This window comes from Apis cerana, linkage group LG13 (assembly GCF_029169275.1).
Source record: "Apis cerana isolate GH-2021 linkage group LG13, AcerK_1.0, whole genome shotgun sequence".
Taxonomy (NCBI): Eukaryota; Metazoa; Arthropoda; class Insecta; order Hymenoptera; family Apidae; genus Apis; species Apis cerana.
In genome coordinates this window covers 8,841,099-8,862,735 of record NC_083864.1, presented here as the reverse complement: position 1 = coordinate 8,862,735, position 21,637 = coordinate 8,841,099, and the positions used below count along the sequence as shown (strand labels likewise).

Below are 21,637 nucleotides of genomic sequence, written 5' to 3'. Positions count from 1 at the left end.
ATTTTCATTGCAATTAAATAATATGTACGTAATAAATATTCGATGAACTATGAAAAAAATATGAAAATATTCGTTGTTGCTCACGCGAACATAATGTAAATAATTGACAATCAAATTTAAAATCTTTTCAAAACGATATTGCGTGCTTTATTGTGGATTGAGAGGAAAAATTTGCATTTGAAGAACTATTACTGCAAAATTATTATCGCGAAGAGGAATTTTTTCAAATAGAAAAAAATTAAATTAAATTAAATTACTTCTTCCCCAATTTTCAAATCCAATCACACAAAATTTCAAAAAATCTATCACCCCGCTTCAAATACATTTCACGCAAAATCCTATCCATCAATCTAAAGCGTAACTCACCATCACAGATTGCATCCCACCGAAGCGAGGGGGAAAAAGAATCAAGAAATAAAAAAAAAGAAATATCAAATTCAACTATAAAAATTTCTTCTTCTTCTCCAAAAAAAAAAATAATAATAATAATAATGATAATAAAAAATGAAGCCTGACAAATCGAATATGGAAAATTCCAGGGGAAAAAAAAAATACCTATCCATCCCCGAAGACAAAAAGTTTTCACTCGGCAATATTCGATTCGAAACGAGCGTCTGTCATCGATCCCCCAACAAATTGTATCTCCCTGTTATTCATGATCCGTGTCGTAAACTCGAACATCCAACTCGGGGAACAAAAGCATGGGGGAGAGGAGAGGGGGGGAAAAAATTCCCCAGTCCGTTGGAAAAGTTTCGAGAATACGCCCTCTGTCGGCCGTTGAAGGAAGCTAAAGCAATCGAGGTGTCTCTAAACAAACTTCAGAAGACGTCGCCGTTTCCAACTCTATTTTAAGCTGAGAATGCACAAGCCGAGGGAAGGGGAGTTGTGCCAATATTTGCCACGGACTAAAATGACATATCGTTGTTGTCGGAACGCCCCATTAAACATTGCATCCACCCCAGACTTTCACGGACTGTCGCGCGGCCGCGTTGCATTGTAACGCAAATAATGTAAACCCGGTATCATAGAAATCATCGTTGAAATGGCTGTCCGTTTATTTCAAGCAGGTGAGTGGGGAGAAGAGTGGGGGAGAGGAGGGGGCAATGGTGTATACACACGGTCAATACGGCTGTTAACCGTAATAACCGTCGAACAATCGCGTGAATCATTTCCATGGGAAATGGCAACCCTTTTCGTGATTTTATCGAAGGTGCGCCTTATTCTTATTTATTGTTGCGTGATATTTTTAGAGAGGATCGTGCGTTGATCGTGTTGGAATATTGTAATTAGCGATTTGAAGGAGGAAAAAAGTAATGGTCTTTCGTGGAGTGGTTTGGAAATGAACGACGCACCGTGTGCGTCCGTGTGATTTCTATAGTGCATTCGAGCTAACTGTCGAACGTATCCTTTTCATAGAGCATCTTGTTGTTTGTCATATTTGGTATTTTAGAAGAGGTATTGAAATATATTGAAATGTGGTGATTTGATTGGAGGGGAAGTGATGTATTCGAATACAAGGAGATTATTTAAATCATAAATCGAAAAATATTCGTTTCTCGAGTTAAAAATTGATCTGAAATAATTGTATACAATTCTGAATCTTCGCGATTTTAAATTAATTCTTTAAATTTCACCAAGTTTTGTATTCAATTCTATATCTAGAATATTTGAGTATTAGAATATTTTTTACAGCATTTATTAATCTTATAGCTTGAAACGTAGAAACTCTTGGCACGAAAGGAAATCAATTTCATTTGACAAATTGTTAATGCATTTTAATCGTGTTTTCGTGATTCAATGAAGAATTCAATGAATCCCACAATATATCGTCGCGTTAATGCATCGGTTGTTACAATATTACCGCGACGATCAAATTTTAGATCACAATGTTCGAACTAATGCATCGCTGAAAGCCTTTCGATGAGGAATAACGAATCCAACGCATAGAAATTGTTACTTCACACTGATAATCCTGCCGCTATTCATTTTCTGCAATCAATAGCTTAAGGAAGACTTGATTGATACCTGAATTTACTATATACAGATATTAAAAGAAATGCAAATTTAATATCGCGATATCGAAATTAAAAATTTTTGTAAAAATTCGAAAATATATTTTTTTTATATAGTAGTATAAAATATAATATTAAAATATAGTAGTAAATATTAATATTAATTTAATATTAATTTTCATTATTACATTCTTTTCATATAAAGAGTCTACGTTATCCAAGTTGTTTAAGTTCAAAGAACTTTTTTCGATAAAGCTCTATAATAATAATGTAGAAAATTCAAAAAAAATAAATCGTATAATGAATTTCACTTTTCGAATTTAACACCGACTTTGTCACTTTGTGAACGACTCGTGTTCCCATGTTCTGATGCAAAATTAATTTCATTTAACCCTGTGCTTCCTCTTTGCCAATTTGATTGTCCTTCCGATCGTAGTAGCACTCAAGCACCGTGTATCCACGCTATTAATACGATGTTCATTACGAATCCATCGATAACAATCGATTGTTCACTTTTTCAAGTGTTTCATTCGAAACGTAATGAAATTCGATGAGACACTTGATACAATAAATTGATCATTTATTTATTACATGTTTTCATTTTATCGATGTCAATTAGCGATGTCAATTTAACGACTTTTCGCTCATCAATCGTATGTGATAAATATTTCAGAAAGAAAGAGTTATGTAAATTAGTGATTAGTGATATATTCACGAATCTTTTAAATTTAACTTATATTATATTATTCGAATTTCACGTGTAATTTCAACTAAAAGTAAAAAAATATTTAGGACAATATTTTTTCCCCCTTGCTTTCGAATAATTAGAATAAAAGCAAAAAATTGAGGCAAATTGAGACATCAAGAATTTAGAATCTCGGGATCTAGATCAGATTAGAAAGAAAAATGGATGCGATCAGATAAAGATAGCCTGATCGACGCTTCAATTGCAACCTTATCAATTTGATTGGCCGTATAACGACTCTATCTACCTAACGAGAACCGTTCCCGCGCCATTATTCGTTCCGGGTATTATCGATTCATTATCTCTTGAACGCGCAACTCGACGACCTTTGTTGCGGCTCGGTGAAAATCCATCAACTATATAGTTTCTCCGAAAATTTCCATCTCTGTAATAGAACGACTGAAAGGTAACAAGAAACCGACAGTCTTCAGATTTTGTTCCCTAATTTAGGAAATTTAATATTGCGATCGTTCGATCATTCGTTTATCATATATCACATTTTGAGAGGAAAGTTAAAAATTTGTTAAATAATTTCGTAATAAAGATTGAACGGAAATTCGTACAGTTAATTTAATAATATTGTTTTTAATCGCCTTCTCTGGAATTATTTTTAATTCATTGATTCTTATGTAATTTTAACTTCGGAATCATGTCGACGGATATCTTGATCCAAAATCACATGCATATAGGTTTTCTATAAATAATTTTCTGAATCAGTTCCAAGATAAATTAAAGCTTCGTCATTTGAATAATAAACAGTAAGAGAATTTATAAAACGATTCGACATTCGATTCGAGAAATAAACGAATCTTTTAAAAAAAATCATCGGATGGAATAAATTGTTGCAACAAGTATTTTCATTTGTTCCAAATACAATCGTGCACAATCATTATTTAGCATTTTCAAGTGAAGACACATTGTAAAATACAATGAGCTACTTCAGCTTATAAAATTCCTGGACAAACGACCTTTCATAGTCGAAAGGTATTAAAAAAAAAATAATAATAATAATAATAAAAGAGCAATTTAAGTCGTGCAAAGGGAAGCAGAAATGGCAACGTCGACGAGCAAAATTAACAATGGCTATTAAGCAACATAATCAGAACAGAGGCGAGATATTAAATTAGCTTTGCAAAGTTGAAACAAAAACAGTCTCCGGATCGAGGGCAGTCATTTCGTAATGAAGAGTAAATGAATCTTGGTCGAGACAAGAGGTCAATTTGTTTCTACATTTGTTACAATTTTAACCACAACAAAATCAGAAAAACGTGATAATTGATAATTGGTAGTCAAAGTGAATGGAATAAAAAATAAAATAAAATAAAATAAAGAGGCAAAAGGAAAAAATGAATTTCACCAACGATATAAAAATACTTTTCGATGAATGAAATTAGTGATGAATAAACGTGAACATTGTTTCCATTTTATGCTTACGATATAAGTTTACCGAGGCTGAAGAACAATTTTGGTTCACTAGATGTGAAGTTTTCTTCGGAAACAGAATTATTTGTTCTTGGATGACTTTCGTCTTTTAGATAAATTGAAAATAGAAGCTTTTAAAGAAGATGAAAGAACTTCGTAGAATAAATTTATAAGTGAGAAACTAGATATAAATTCTTGATAAACTTTTACAAAGAAGTTAGAGAGTAAATTTGAAGAGATTGTAAGTCGAATATGAGTCACAGGCTTACAAACTCTTTTAACAAGAAAATCCATTTTATCGAGAGATGATAAGATTTATCAATCTTAAGCTTAATTAAAGGCTCAAATACTCAAATCACTTAAAATATTGTATTATTAGTTCCATTTAGACAGATAAGATTTAGACAAAAATCATTTTAAGATATTTTTACTTTTCATTTGAAATAAAATGACAGAATTGACATAAAACTGTTATACTAGCGACATCTAAAGATTTTCAGCGAATAAATCTACAAGAATGGTTACAAATATGTCAAACTCAATCATCGTTCGCTTCAAATAGTAAACATCGAGTTTCGACAGTGTTCCCTATCATACCTGGAACAATTCTATTCTCAAGACACGGTGTTTTCGGTTAATCGAAGATGCATGCATCACGAACAAATTTAGTTCGCACGTATTCCTGTCATCCCTTTGCACGACGAAACTAATATGGAATCTGCTTGATAGTCACAGCGCGTTCCTTCATTCGAAACTCTATTTTCCAGAAGGATAGGACCGGAGGAGAAACAAGCTTGCTTGAATTTTGAAGGAAAGATCATTGAACTTTGTTGGATCGGTCCAAATGACACGATCAAGAATTAAATCAAATTAACCTGGATCTTCAACGGAATATATCACGTATTTACCGTTTCTACCAATAAACAACTTCGCTCTATACACATACACGTATTCGTCGAAATGAAATTTTTAGGTTAGGTTTCGATTTTCTCTAAAAATAAGTCACAAAAACTTTCGTGATCGAAGAATTCACCGTGCATCTTTACGTTCTTTGTAAGATAAAAAGAATTAATCTAGTTGTAGAACATATGAGGGCTCGTTCCTCAAGGATACACCATGTCCACGCGACAGCGATTCCTCGTTTGGGATGGCCCTTATGGATTCACGCCGGCATATCAAGCAGTCCCAGACACGGGTTTAAGATTAATGCTCGTTATGAATCTAAGGCGATTACATCGTGATTAAGTTAAGGAGCCTTCGTCTTAATCGCTGAATCACGCCGGGCCATTCTAATTGGTTAATCCGTCTCTGCACTGCTATTCCAGTAAGTGTAAATCTCGGGCATATGTTAATTCGAAACAATACGATAACCTCTCCAATGTTTGACAAATATCCCCGTGTCCATCCACGCGTAGATCCACGCGTTTCGATACGAAGGGGCCAGTTCCACCTCGTGATAGGTTATGCGCGTCGCCACTAATTAAGGGGATGCGATCGGTTCATCTTATTACGGGCTGCATTATCGTGTAAGGGATGCTGCAATCTGTAATACTATTAGCATTAATTGGAATGGAGTAATTAACCTTTGGTTGGGCGGCGTTCAGATAGCAGATAAACCGCGGCTAATATGCGGTTTATTCGTGTACACGTGAATAGTTAACAGGGGAGCCACGTGTATACATGTGGCGGTGCAGTCGGAAAATAAAGAGGAAGGAAGAAAAGGATGGAGAGAGTGTTTCGCCTTGGATCCGCTAGAGGTTGTAAGTGTGACTTAACAGAATAATGAAGGTTTTTTTATTTTTCTTTCTTCGATGAATTTAGTTTCGAATTTTGATTATATTCGAATTATATCGGTGTCGTTAATCTGAATTATAGAAGATGATAGAAAGTGAGAATTGTGATCAAGCAACGAATCGATACATAATACAGTAGTACACCTGTCTCTTTATTCTTTTCAATGAAATCAATTTATTCAAAATTTATTTTCAAATATTTATTCATTTTCGAAGTGTGTCAACGCATGTAGTCTCGCACGGTCATCATCGATTTCACGTGGAAATGTACCACGATCACGTGCTTCAGAACTGATGCAACACGAACTAGCGATCTTTCACGTTATTTTCATCGTACGTGATGACATTATGTATATACCTTTCTTACGTATTTCCGGAAAAAGTATTCATCGTGAACGAGCCGCGCCCTCAAATTCCACGCTCAATTTTCATCGCGATGCGACATATTTATTATATATTCTCCATAGAGAAACGAAGATGACTGTAGCAGTTTCATACGTTAAAGGGAGAAATGGATATAAATAAGAAAAAATTAACAGTCTTCATTTCTTTGTCAACATGTATGATTAAAAAAAAGAAGTGTGAATTATTTTCTAATAAAAAAAAAACTACGTGACGTATAAATTTCATTAATTAGCTTGCAAAGTGCGTACTGTTATTGTTTAAATAAATAAAGAAAATTAAAATTCAAAGAAAATTCGAAGAGTTATCAGACCATTAAGCTATTCTAGTTCTGAGGAATGGTAATTGAAACATTAAAAAGCTATTACGCTCGTCAATTAAGTATTCATTATCGCCATTCATTACTAGTCACGATTATCGAGCAGCATATGCCCCATAAAAGTGAAAAAGAATGGAAAGAACGAGGAAAGATAATAGGAGGGCGTGGTTAAAAGCGTCAAAAATTCGTGAAACTCATTGTGTCCAAGAGACTAAAACGGGAGAGTTCGACAAACTCGCACCAAACACGTGACCTTACTCAGAAGTTCGCGGAAGCCGACCCTCGTTTGCTATTCAAGCCATGATCTCTTGGCCTGCTACGAGATTCCTTTTTGGTAGTGTCTGCAAATATCACATCGAACACTCGATATACGACAACCAATAAATCCCTAACCTCTAAGAATCGTATAGCCAAGGGATGGTAGAGATAAAAATAAAAATTTTCACGTGAGATCACTTTGTATCGAAGTTTATGATTAATCTTTATTACATATGATGATAAATAAGATTTTATCATAAGCGAATGATTAATTATACTTTTCTTAATTATGCGTGCTGATCCTTACCATCAAATATTTCGTTACAAAAATTTATGATATTATTATTTAAAATATTAGCTTAACTACCTCTCCATTGTATAAATAATAATAATGTATAAATAATAATAATTAAACTATTATTTTTATAAAGTATCAAAAGAAAGAGAGAGTTTTATTCTAAGCCCGCTAGATGGTATCATCGAGGCCCCCTTTTTATTTTCAATAAATAACCTGTGATGTTTGAACATGATGTATACAAGATCAATATTCGTGCCAATAATTATTCAAATTATGTATCACTTGATCCCCTTAATGATCCAGGACAAATTTATAATAATAGTACTACTGTGTGTAAATAGATGTAGACAGACTATGAATAGATATCAATGTAACACTGTCTGACACTTTTATTAGTCGGTGTCACCATTTGGCACTTGAAGCCGATAAATCATAGAAGCTGTAACGTATGTTTGTATACATCCTAGTATTAGAAATAGCGTTACAATTACTCGTTACAATCAATATAATAAGAGAAAAAAATCTAATCTCTAAATTTACTCTATTTAGAAGAAAAAAGGTATTCATAAATAACGATTCATAAATATATAATAAAATAAAATAAGAAATGTATTTATGAATTGATAATTTAACATGACAGTCCTGCAACAATAATCCTGTCTCAATTACCCTACAGTAGCCTTAAACTATAATCTCATATAAACGAAACGATGATTATTTCCTTATTTACATATACACTGGATTACATATATCATCTTTTAAAAGGAACGATTCTAGAAGAAACCACACGTGTCGCTCTTCAAATACGCTCTCAAAAGTACAACTTGTAACTAAAACAAACATCGTATCGATGAGAAATCAAACCAGATGAAATATATATTTCTCGAACCGTCTATGAAAGCCTCGCCTGTGACATAACCTCAAAATAAATTTCCTGATGCGACACGACGCACGTGGCCGGTTTGGGCAAAAGAGAACTGGAACGAGAAAATTCAAGAGATGCGCAACGTTTTTTTCTGGGGGGAGAGGGGGGAAAGAGAAGAGCAAATGATAGGAAAACGATGGAGAACGTGGGAGGGGGGAGAGGAAAAGAGAGGAAGAAGATCTCGATTTACGTTTTACGAAGTTAATTGAATGGGCTCCTCCCTCTCTCTTCCCTCTTCTTGTCGTAAGATCACTTATAACGATGGGGGAGGAACGGAGCCTATGGAAGCGCAAAATGGTTATTATCTCCGGCGCCGCAGACATAGCTGGCTGAGCTTCTGATTTACGAGCTGCCCTCTCGACTTAATCCTCGCATCTACCACTCGTTCCACCCCTCCTCCCCCTCCCCCTCCCCCCGAATGATTGGCCGTTCGAATTTTCAGGCTACGACGAAAGGAATTAACATCGGTGGACGCTTGTTTCGAAGGAAGAATCGAACGGGTGAACGTTGAAGTATAAATAAAATATTGATGAAGGCTGTTGGAATTAGGATTGACGAAGGTATTTCAATATTTGAGAAACGAGGGCAGAAATTTTGATTGAAAAGTTAAACAAACTTAATCAAAAAGTTAATCGAAAAATTTACAAATCGAAAAAATTGAACCAAAGATAGTGTTCGAGATATGGTGGATACTATGGGCCACCAATTTCTATTCGTGAAATACTCGAAATACCTTAAAATATTTCGATATCGTTCAAGAAATTAATTAATCAAAAACATGTATAAATTTCAGATTCATTTTGTGAACAATGCTGCGAATCGATGCACCAAAACAGAATGCGTCTTGAAACATTTCAACATCGAAAAATTCACAAATCGCGTAAGATGAAATGAAGATCCCGGCACGCATATTTCTCCCCGATCATTGCTATCCGATACTCGAAGAAACTTGGTGGCAAGATCTCAGAAGTCGCAACTGTAATCAGAAAATCCTCGGTGGAGGACTTTACGGCCCGTCTAAGGAAATTTCTTCTTCTTCTTGACAAATCACGGGCATCAGGAACTCGTTTCGAGGACTCACGACTCTTCCAGTTTTTCACCGGCGCCCCCCGCGCGAAACAAACCGTCCAATTTGGCGGTCCGGCAGCCGAACGAATGACCCAACGAGCGGAGTTTCAGCGAGTTTACGTATCGAGACTTATCCGAGCCGGATCCTGTCCGTAAATGGCGCCGTTTTTCACCCCCTCCCGATCCAACCACCCCGATACATAGTAAGATGTCGTTAACACGCACGATTGCGGTCGTCCGTTAATCCGACGTACTTAATTCGCGATCGTTTCGAAGCTGCCCCCTCTGTCCTTCCATTTCAACCCCCTTCCCCTCCCATTTCGATGTGGCTTTCACACCGAGTATCGAATAAACTGGTCTCTTTTTTGAAATTTTTCACGTTTCCTCGGACGGTTTTGGTGGATATTAGTGCTTTTTTAATTCGTTTCACTTACGAAAAATGACGAAGCTACGGAGTGAAACAGTGAAAGAGAAAGTTATTGTGATTCACGGTGTGAAATAATACCCGGGAACAAAGAGATAAATTCTCTCGTTCGAGACGCACGATAAAGTTTTATTGAATTCTGTGATATTATATAGGAATAATAAATATCGTAATTTGAGTGGGGGAAAAATGAGATTTATACTATTTGTTTTAAAGGATAAATTCATATCCTTTTGTTCTCCGATCTTCAGAACAATGGAAATTTGACAAATAAATATTGAACAGATAAAATTAAACGATACAGGACGAAATCGATCAAAAATTTTCTCCGATAATTTATATTTCCACTGATCCCAATAATCGATTTCGCTTAATAATTTAATTCGCTGTAATTTCCAAGCGGGATTAAAACAAATGCAAACAAATGGCGGAGAAAATCGGCCAAAAAAAATGACAGTTAATTTTTAACCCGATTTTCACTCGTCAATCAGAATTTCAAGAAGAGGTTTCATCCCCCCAACACCGTGCTTAATCGCATTATATTGTTATAAGCCCCAATCCGATTTGATCAATTCAATTTTAGTTCAATCCTTTGGCAGACATGCTCCATAGATTTCCATTGCTAATAATTTGCTTGAATAACAAACACTCTCTCCCGTTCCATCTTCGATAATATATTACTTAAGTATTCGAGGGGCGCAAAACCATTTCTGGCCTTTATTTCAATCTTAACTTGCGAACTTGGTGATTCCACCTCATAACCGGGTGGAAACGTTTCAAAAGTCGACAGGAAGTTGCCAATAAAATAAACATTCCTTTTTCGCGTGAAACTTTTCACTTTTAAGCTGAGCACGGGTATGTGTGTGCGCAAGAGCCGCGTATTTGACGCTTAACTGGCAGAAAAATGAAGTTTCGCTCGCGTGTAGAAGAGAACTTTTACGAGGCCTAATCCGTTCCTATTGCTATGGAAATTTTAATATCGTGATGACACGATATCCAGAGGATTTGATATTTTTCAGATAAAAATCGAATGAAGGATCAAGGAGACGTCCGTGTAACGTTAAAATTAACATTAACAAAAAAATGAAGTGAATCTGAATCTGAATTAAATAGTTAAATTTATTTATTTATTTATCTTTAACCTGAAGTTATTAATATCAATCGAAAAGAAAATATCAATAATGCATCGAAGATGGATTTTCTGAATAATAAAATAATTTGTTTTTTCTCGTAAAAAATGTTCGCTCAAATTATTTTCGCCGTATCTTGACAAGAATCTTCACTTCATCAATTTCACTCCCCCTTAAAATAATCGAAAACATCGAGAAAAAAGGAAACAAAAGAATCACGAAACCCTGAGAGAGAGAGAGACAGAGAGAGAGCTCCAAACTCCATACACGAAATAAAAGCATCACCCTAAAAGAGGGGCAACCGACTCGATCCCGTCACCAGAAGTCGCTGGAAATTGAAGTTGGACATGAAAGGGACCTCGGGTATCTAGGCCAACGACAGCAATAACACTTTTTCCTCGGGAATACTTTACATCGACGCCTCAGAGACGCTGCCAGAAAAAGGAAGGAATGAAAAAAAGAAAAAGAAGAAGAAGAAGAAGAAGAAGAAGACGTAGGCCTTGGTTGCGTACGATTTCCACGAACGAAACGAGCAATTTTCAAGGACTAGGGGAATCCAATCTGGAAGAGGAGGGAGAGGAGATCGATCAGAGTCTGCCTGCCTTAGCTCTCGAGTTCTCGCGACAATGAGAAAGGAACGGCCTTGAACGTCGCGGATTTCGTTTTCACAAGTGACTTCCGCCTATCTTGGAATCGATCCATCGTCCTCGCCGATCTTTTCTTCTTTTTCTGTCTTCCTTTTCTTTTTTTCTTTTTGTTCTTTGTCTCCTTTTCTCGCCAGATAGGTTATCTCTCTGCAGCTGCAACCCTCTCCATCCTCTCGAATGTTATCCAATGGAAAGCAAAACGGAACACGGTTCTTTTACGGTGGCTCGATAGTAAAGAATACGAGGTCGGTGGAGGAGGGGGCGTGTACAAAATGCTATCTGTTATTCGACAGGGAAATACGACTGTCGAGGGAGAACACTCTCGAGTTCGATCGATATGGGAGGGTGGGTTGGATCGAAGATGGATTACTTTTCAACAGTAATTTTCATTTCAAGATGATGGAAAATGATTCTCGTTCCAATTGTTCTATATCTCGAATCCCTTGTGTAAAATTCAAATTTCCCAAAGAATTTCTCTCTCTCTCTTTCTCTCTCTCTATATATATATCAAATTGCAACGTTTAGAAACAAAATCTCGGCGAATTCGCTCCAAGGATTCGGAATCGTGCCTCTTCGCGGATCGTCGAAATCCTTTGATCTCCCCGTTTCAACCGAGAGCCGACATCTAAGGTGAATCGAACGAAGAGCAAAAGCTTGTCCACCGATGAAGAAAACCGGTGGCAAGTTATATCGATTCGTTTCTCGGACGATGGTGCAGCACTCGGTTGGGGAGGGCGATCGAGGTGTGGAATTTCGAACGATCCACCACCCCGTTGTCACGGTTTCTAACGTCGTGATGTCCACGATTTAATAACCAGTCGGTATCGATCCTCTGACCACTCCTCTCCCCCCACTTCTCCGCTTCCTCACGCGATAATTAGATAGGTTGTCCCGATAAGAACGATCTCGACCGGTTCTTTCTTTCGTGCGAGGGAGGTTAAGGGGCGGTTGTGGCGCTCGGCTAACGAGGAACGCGATGAGTCGAGACTTTGAACGATCGGGTGGATGGTTTTAGAATGGTTGGGGGAGACTTGGTATACGGAGAATTTCATTTGTTTGGGAAAGAGAGAGAGAGAGAAAGAGAGAGATTGGTTTAATGGTGAGTTCAACGAAAGTGGAGGATTTTCCAAGTTATAAGTTGAATCGATTCGCGCGAAAGTTGACAGTAAATTTTTGTGAGAGGGATAAAAAATATGTTTCATCTTTTAAATGTCGCGATACGTGTTTCGCCGTGCAAGTAAATCGTTTGAACGAATGGGTTGAAAAAGGAGGAAAGTGTCACCGGATTAGTTATCCAGAATCGTACAAAAATTCTTCGAGTGTAATTTTTACAGATTTCATTCGAAGCGATTTGTTGATATTTACAAAAAAAAAAAAAATTCTCATTCCAGAATTTCGATCATACAATGAATTACGCGCCAAGCTAATCTCGCATTTCGATTCGAAACTTCATTCCGGATAAAATCGGAAACATCGTTAAAAACAAACGAATCGGACGAATATATAACATGACAGGTTTTAAAAAAAATGTTTCCAAAATGGCGAGCATAAAATGACTCCCTCCGCGAAACCCTTTTTTCCAAATGTCAATTTGCGCGCGATTCACGCTGAACTGAAACGGCAAACGGTGGAAATTCGACAATGCAGCCCCCCCTCCCCCCGAAAAAATGGGACGCGGTGTATTTGCAACAAATATGATGGATTGCCCGGATGGATCCTTTCACTGGAAAAGGCATTGTGCAATATTTTGTCTCGATTGTCTACCCCACCGACAAATTGCGCACCCGTAGATGGGATCTTCGCGCCTTGCCCGCTTAAGTGCAATCTATTTTCTAATTACGATGTAACAAACGAGGCTGCGAGAAACGGAAAAAATTCATCCGAAATATGAAAATATAAATTGCGATACGCGTGTAAAAATGAATCGAAAATGTTGAATAATAATTTTTCTCATTTGTGACTTCTGAAAAAAGGAGAATTATAAAATTTAGAAGAAATATAATTGGAGGAAATATAATTAAATAATATTGTTGAAGTAATTCAATCCATATCAAAGTAATTAATTGATTAAATATAAAGAAATATATTCTTTACGATTTTACGAGTGCATAAAATTTTATGATCAGTTATCTCGAAAACAAAGTCTCGTATCGAAAAATTGTCCTTCTATATTTCTTAATTCTGCACGAGGAATCATCGCTCCTCGACTTGTATCATAATTTTTGATACATCCTGTACATACTCGAGGAAATTGTTCGAGGAAATGAGAAAAGTATATGGAAGTTCGCGTAAGGGATGATTTTCTGCTTTGTGCACGGTCTGAGAAAGTTGGGGAAACGTGTTTTCGTTCATGCTTTTGCTTCGTCGTTAAAAGAGATGGTGAAAATAGGTTTCTCCTGCGAGGAAATTTTGATGTAACGTTGAAGACGGGATGCAACGAATCTCGCTTCCCTCGTGAAACTTTTTTTACCGCCAATTTAGATGCAAAGGATCGACGAATATCGTCGATATGCGAAAATCCATCGTAAAATACAAATCGAGTCAGTTAAGAAAATCGATTTATCGAGAGGAATAAATTTTTGAAAAATCGTCCAGAGAACTTGATAAGTGGAAAAGAAAATTTCTACGAGATATACGTGTATTACGATGTAACCTCTGGTTACAGAGATACGTTGCGAAAAATATGTCAAACTGCTGCTAGTTGGACGCTAGTTACACTAGTTAAAAATTGAACTCTCGTTAGCGTTGAAAGTTTTGAAATGCAATTTGAAGAGCAACATGAGAATGCGCGTACAGGTAAAAAGAGCTAATTAAAAATTAATTTTATCTGAAATAATAATTTTAAAAACTCGTAGCCCCTCATAAAATCATAAAATTACGTGTTAAAATTAACTAGACCGCTTAATCTTTTCTTATTAACACCGAGTAATCCTAACCTAAAAGTTACAAGTCCCTTAATTCTCAGGATAATAAGTTGGTTTACTCAACAATGTTCTTTAGCATAGAAGATCCATTAAGGAATCATAAGAGAATAATTAAACGACTTAATCTACCCTTCTTATTAAAATTAAGTAATCCCAAACTGACACTCATAAGCATCCTTAATCCCTATCTAATAAAGTTTAGCATATTATATTCACTAACATTTTCTGCCATAAGAAATTCTTAAATGAATTTTATGACTCTTTCTATTGTTATTATTTACTCACATTATTATATTTTCTTACAACAACTTTATATTCTCTGTTTTAGTTGTACTTGTGAGAAGTATAACCTATATAAATCTCATTATCATGACTTTTGTTCTTCGCATAACCTATAAAATTTAATAACTTGGCTGTGCCACACTTTTCTCATTTGATATAATGCAAATGATTAATATTAACAAATTAACGGAAGACATTGATATTAATAAACATCTTCTAAGAATGAAACAAACAAAACAATTGATGAATTTATGCATATTATCCATATTATATTAATCTCTCAATGGTGTTATGTATAATAAAAATTAGGTTAGCCACACATTGAAAGGACATTTCAGTTTCTCAAAATGAATATTAGGTAAGTAAAACACAACCATTATATAAGACCAATTCACACATAGTCTATTATCAATCAACAGGATTGGAAATGAATGGAAGATGGAATAGTTAATCGTAAAGCATGTTTTAGGACATAGTTAATCATCCACCATAGAACTAGAGGAATCATCTGTCTGCGAGCCATGTGACAGAACTATGGCGAACCACGATGGTTTGACAGATAGCCGCGTCAAAACAACTATCGTGGTCCTTGTATCTATAGTCGCGTGTGGTCACCGACACCTGTCGTGCCTCCTCGAGTCTCTGTCATTTCGACCAACCGTTCGAACAATAGCCCAAACCCTCCTCCTACCAATTCTCATACATCAAAAACTAAGACTAAGCTCAGCTAAGACTTGCACACGAAATAAAACGAATTGTCAATGTGTCTTTAACAATAAACGTGTGACAATTTCGTGCAAAAGAATTGCGCATTAGATAAACTATTTGACAAATGGAAAAAATTTTTGTTTAATTTTACGAATTATGCACATATCGTTTTAAAACATGGAAATAAGAGATATCACCACGAAATATCCATTAGATAAATATTCATTACTTCAAATGCATTATGCAGTAAAGATATTCTTATATCTAACTCGTTCGAACAATTTTTTTTCTCTCATATTAAAAACATAAGCACTTCGCTTTAGAAATTATGAATAAAAATAAAGTAATGTCTAACTTGTTGTAATCGTTTTCTATTTTTTTTTTTTTTTTTTTACGATTAAAATACTTAATAACGAGGTCGGACGAGCGAGGATCAATGAGCCACGAAGACGTGGAGGCAGACGTGGAGGCGGTATTCTCTGCAGCATGTTGGATCTAGCCCAGATTCGACCCGGTCTTAACTAAAGTCTAACCTGACTTTATCTAGAGCCTAACAGGGGTCACACTTTGGGGCCACCTGTCGCAAGCTCTAGAGAATCTGTTAACCTGAATATCCGAACAATGGGATCGTAAGCTGGTACCTGCACACCTGGATCAGGATTAAACGCTGGTTGACCAGCAAATTGTTCCATCAATATTCATTATCGGAACGGGCTTACGCGATTATCAAGAATTCGGTCAACGTGGTCAAGCATGCGCATTAAAATATTACCCTTAATGCAGAATTTTAATGCAGGCATTACCAGGTAATTGCGAAATTGTAGCAACAGATTATATCAAGTCAAAATGTACAATAATCCTTCTTTTTATTAAGTTAAATTATCAAAGAGTAATTTTCTTTATTTAATATTTCCATCTATTTCATCCTTTAAAAATAATAAATTTTATTATACACGATGATAAAATTTTAAATTTTGAACAGAAAAATTTTATTTTAACGATAATTTCGATAAATTTCTTCTCAACTTCATTCACATATTCTTATATTAATAGAATGCTAAAAAAGCAACATTCTGAGATATTCGTTTCCTCTTCGAAACGATGTCATCCCCATTTTCCCAAGATCCCGTAACACAGAGGCGATCAGAAATAAAAGAAATCGATATTTAACGCCAATATCTCTTTTTCTCTTTTTCTCTGCCTCTCTGAAATTCAAAACTAAACGACAAAGAGAGGAAAAAAATTCGCATGTTCTCCATTTCCTGTTGTGATTTAAATACCGAATAAAGGAACAAGGATTATTCGATACACGTTACACCACTTTGCCAGCTGATTGCCAATTCCAAACTTATTCCTTTCATGGATGCAGTCAATGACAGTGGCGTATCAAACAAAGAGGAAACTCTCCTCCTATGTTTGTTGGACATCGTCCACGCTCGAGTATTAGAAACGTTGGCCACGTTCAATAATTTCCATCGAGTCGTTCTGTGTCGTTCGATTGCCACCATTACCGATTTATTAGATTTATTTTGAAATAAATTCGTTGTGAGGACAAAACAGGATGGAACGAGGAATGTTTATACACGGATTGAACATCTCTCGTCTTCCGAATCTCGAAAGGACGAAACAAACGACAAAAGTTTGTACGTTTATCGTTTGAATGAAACATGGTTCTATTGTTATCGATTAATTAATCATACAAGGGATTTAACAGGGTGAGGTACGAACGATCCTGATTCTCGGTTGCAAACTGCATTAAATACAATCGGCTTAAATTTGATATAGGATGTACGGCAATATTATCGCAAGATACGCCACAAACGATCATTATCAACGACAGATTAATGAACATATATCAGTGGAATGACCAAATCGAACAATGAGCCGAGCATGTTACACTCATCTCACGTGTGTGAGAAACATTTATTCTATTCTTCGTATATCTATGACTGCCGTCAGAATTTTTTTAACCCTTCCAAAATTTAAAAAAGAAAATCTACAATTCAAAGAACAACTAAATAAGTATATTTAGTATTCTGAAGAAACGTGCAATATAAGAAAAATTAATTCGTCGCAATTCAAAAAGAAGTGATTTTGAAGAACTTCGATCAAATTGAAAGAAAGTAGTGAAAACTTTTCTATTCTTTCTCTGTGTTCACTATAGAAAAGTTTAATGCAATTCAATTACGAATAAGCTCGTTACGTTCAACGAATGTCATCGATAAACGAATTATCATCGAGAACACGTATGCTGAAACGGATCGTTTGAACGTGGCGTAAAGCTGAGTTGCATGTTTAAGTAATATCGTACGTTAAGCACAACAGGGATGCGCGGTGCCTTCGACGAATGTTAATTTACTAATTAAATGATTAATTGGGGAAGGTTGGAAGGGGAAAATGCGATTAATCCTGAAGTTAATTCCGTAGCATGAGTTTTCCAAACATGGCTGCGAATGTGTTTCGAATATGTGATACGAGTGGAGACATTCTCTATGGTTGATTAAGAAAACTTTTTCGTGAGTGAAAAGTGGAAAAGTTTTTTTTTTACTCTGGCTTTATTTAAAGTGAATCAATATAAAACGAAATTGCACGCAAATCTCTACAGAATTAAGTAAGAAGAGAAAATGCAACGTAACGCGATAAAAGGCAGAAAAGCAATATAATCTGTAGAAGGTACGAAGACTATATAGAGCAAAGACGTGCAATTTGCGAAACAACCCAATCTGGGAAATTTTTCTGGCTGCATAACGGCTGAACATTTTCAAACCGCTTCAATTTCCCGGCAAACAAAGGTGGAGAACATCAAAAGGTGGAAAAACGCGCGACTACTTTGTATTCCAAAACGAAACCGTGTTCCATTTAATGAACTTCGCATGAAAGAAAGAAAAACTGAACTGGAAAAGACACTTTTGCATCCCATTAAAGAAAGAACATTAAAGAAAATATATTATAGGATATACGGAAAATAGAAAAAGAATTTCTATCAAATTTTTGAAAATATATATATATATATCAATTGAATCGAAGGAACAATGACATAACCTCAAAATGAAATTTTTTTTATCAAATGCAATGAAAGGAACAATTCGATTGAAAAATTATATTCGATTATATAGTTAAATGATACGGCGACTTTATTAAAATAATTTTGAAAATTCAAGAGGGATTAAAATTTAAGAAATCATAAAAATTTATATATAATTTTTTTAGATATTTATGTCACATTCTCAAATGAAATCCTAAAATAATTTACGATATTTAAATCAATGAAATTTCTCATAAATATTTTCTCTGATAAATGCCAAATATAATTTTTGAGGATTAAAAATTAATTTTTCTCCAAGAGAAAATTTATTCAATTAAATTTCTAATCGAATATCCAAATTCGAAAAGAAGATATGCAATTCCATTTTCATATATTCAATTTTTAAGAAGATCAAGATAATAAATAAATGGAACTTAAGTATGAATTAGTAATCGATTGGCCTAAAAATTTCTGAAATTGCGACACTTATTTTATAAAATGCCTCAAGGATTCAAAGTTAACAATCAAGTTTTCAAATTATAAAAAATTTAATTTCTCTTCCCAATTTTGGACAAGCATATTTTTGGTTCTATTCCATTAATCGATCGACGATCTTGATGGAAATTGAATATTTAAAAATTTTCCAAGTTTAAAAAGTTACAAGGCTGGATAAAATGGAAACAGAGAAACGTGTCGATTTTAAATACAATCTTGAAATCCTTCTGCTCCAATACCCTATATTTCTCCCACTTGAGATTATTCTACACGTTTATAAGGATCTAAATCTTGCTGGCCAATTCATTTCATTTGGAATTGCAAGAAAAAAGCCACTCTTTTTACCAACTCTCATTAACTAGCTATGCAACAAACATCTCTTCAACAGTCTCGAGATTTCTTTACACGTAACTCCAAACACGTAGTCACAAATCACTCGAGGATTCCTCATCTGATCTAATCTGACCCAATTTCAATAAAAAAAAAAAAACCTTATACACTATATGCATTCTGGAAAAAGATTACCGTTGCAATTGCACAAGAGAACATCTAAAAGGACATCTAATTTCTCTCCAAGCCATCCAAACCATGTTCTACATAGTTTCCGCCTGTTAGAGATTCTTCTTTCTGACGAATGTTGCGAAAGCCAACACTGGTGTCACTATAATATCGCGAGATAAGTGCACGAGGAGTGTCTTTTATCTTTATACGGGATCGCAAATTAACAAGCGATAAAAGGAAGATGAAGGTAGATAAATTATGTCTTATCTGGCTTAAGTAAATGCTCGGCTCGAAATAATCGGCTGAGTTAAACGTAACCTTCCACCAAGCCAGCGTGAAAGGAACTGAGCATTCAACCAAGTGCATTCTTCCATGTTTTGCCTCGGGCTGTGATCTTGGATGGGAATGATTTTCAACGCGAAGTGAAATTAGATGTTCCTTCCTTCCATCGAATGGAGGAGGGAGAAAGAAAGAAAAAGAAAAGAAAGAAAGGAAGAAAAAAAAGAAATGGAATCGTTTCACGCCGTGGCACCGGCGTGATCTCCGGCCTTTTCTGGCGATTTTCTCGGATTAGGATTTCGTTCGGGGTGGCCAGTCACCAGGCTTGAAAGGAGATGCAAAGTCAAAAGGGATGGAGAAGATTCAAAGGATATCTTTTCGTCGTTTATGGGATGGAGTGATTTCCTTGGTGAAAAGTTTGGAAATTCATCCTATCTGTATCGAATGCTCTCTTGATGGCGAATGAATTTTAGATTGAAATTATAAACAGATCGTGATGAAATTATTTTTCTTATTATTATTATTATTTTTTATTATTAGAGAGTAATAAATTCATTATTCGTTAAACACGCAGGATAATTTCTTCGATCGTTAAAAAATATCATCGACACTTTCCAAAGTTTTTCATTCTCAAGTCTCAATTCTAAGATTTATCTTGACATTAATGTTATTTTAAATTTCAATCGAATTTGAGGAAAAGAGAGAGAGAAAGAGATACGTAAGAAAGATTCGCAATTATGATTCATAGAGCAGGCTCGCTGTCACAAAAATATCAAATGAAGATACGATCATTACAATGTAGCTACGTGATTTTATTATATATACACCCAAGGCAAACCACGGATTCAGGATATACGTATTTCAAAAAAATCGTGCATCACTGTCAACCTGTTATCGACCATTCCTTTCTTATCTCATCCTGGTACGAGAAACAGACAGCTTCCCTCCATGGAACAAATAAATCTCGTGATGATCACGAGAAGGAGACAGGAACTTTCGAACTTTTCATACCATAATACATCCATGTATCCATTACGTGTAATGTGCTTCGAATTCCAATCGTTTCTTCGGCCGATAATCACGATAATATTGCGTTTTATGCGATAAACTGTTGGATAATTGTTTCTTGAAATTGTATTCGATTGATTAAAAGCTACATAATATGATGAATCGTGCTTCTTGGAAAATCAAATATTTATTAATTTATTTCCCATACGTACGTCCGATAAAATATAGGGAATAATTTAAAATATCGTGAAAATAATAATTTATTTCTAAAAAAAATGGAAGAATTGGAGAAAGATTGAAAATTTATTAGAGGAACGATCGAAGGAATTAAAATTCTCAGGATAGATAGAAAGAAAGTAACAGAGCTCAAAAAGAAGAAGAGAAGAAGCATTTAAGAAGACAAGAGCGAAGAAAAACGATTCAAAGATTCTCCACACACTTTTCTTACAACTAATCGGAACACGAAACTCTCTTTGCCGAACTTCCTCCACGTTCGAGCCTTAAACCAATCGAACTCGCCAACTCCCCAATTCAGATTTCCTCCATCTTAAATTCCATCTCCGTTTTATGAAAATTTCCACTGGGGAAAATCACTGAGAAACTCTAAAAAAAACTTCATTCCACTTTATTCCTTCCCCCAGAAAAATATTCCCTAGACCAGCGGTTCTCAGCCTAAAATCTCAAAGCTGACTTGATAATAAATCAACGATTAATTTCTACGAATTAAATATAGTATTTTTTAAATACTCTTCAAACTTTATTTATTATCAACAAAACTACGCTCAAAAGAGAGTACTCAAAAAACGTTAAAACTTTTTCTCGACTTTCTCAGAGACAATACATAATTTTTACACCGAAAATTTTTATTTTCGATCGATCAACTTCCCCCTATTCTCCCATTTATTAAAATTTCTTCTAAAAAATTTTCCACGACACCAACATTCCCATGTTGAAGAACACTGGGCCACGTTT

General features: G+C 35.3%; 1 protein-coding gene and 1 long non-coding RNA gene across 10 annotated transcripts in view; one reads left to right on the top strand and one right to left on the bottom strand.

Moving 5' to 3' along the window:
• LOC108004003 (putative polypeptide N-acetylgalactosaminyltransferase 9) overlaps positions 1–21,637 on the bottom strand; it is a 326,811-nt gene that overhangs the window by 226,513 nt on the left and 78,661 nt on the right. The window contains exon 1 of one of the 9 annotated variants that reach the window (XM_062084083.1): positions 4,192–4,211. The exons of the other annotated variants lie outside the window; for them this stretch is intronic. The gene's annotated coding sequence lies outside the window, so the exon portion shown is untranslated. Of the gene's footprint in view, positions 1–4,191; positions 4,212–21,637 lie in introns of those variants that run through there. 9 annotated transcript variants of the gene reach the window in all.
• Positions 4,336–7,394, top strand: LOC133667199 (uncharacterized). Its single transcript, XR_009832456.1, has 2 exons — positions 4,336–5,152; positions 5,257–7,394. It is a non-coding gene; the product is annotated as an uncharacterized LOC133667199 (long non-coding RNA).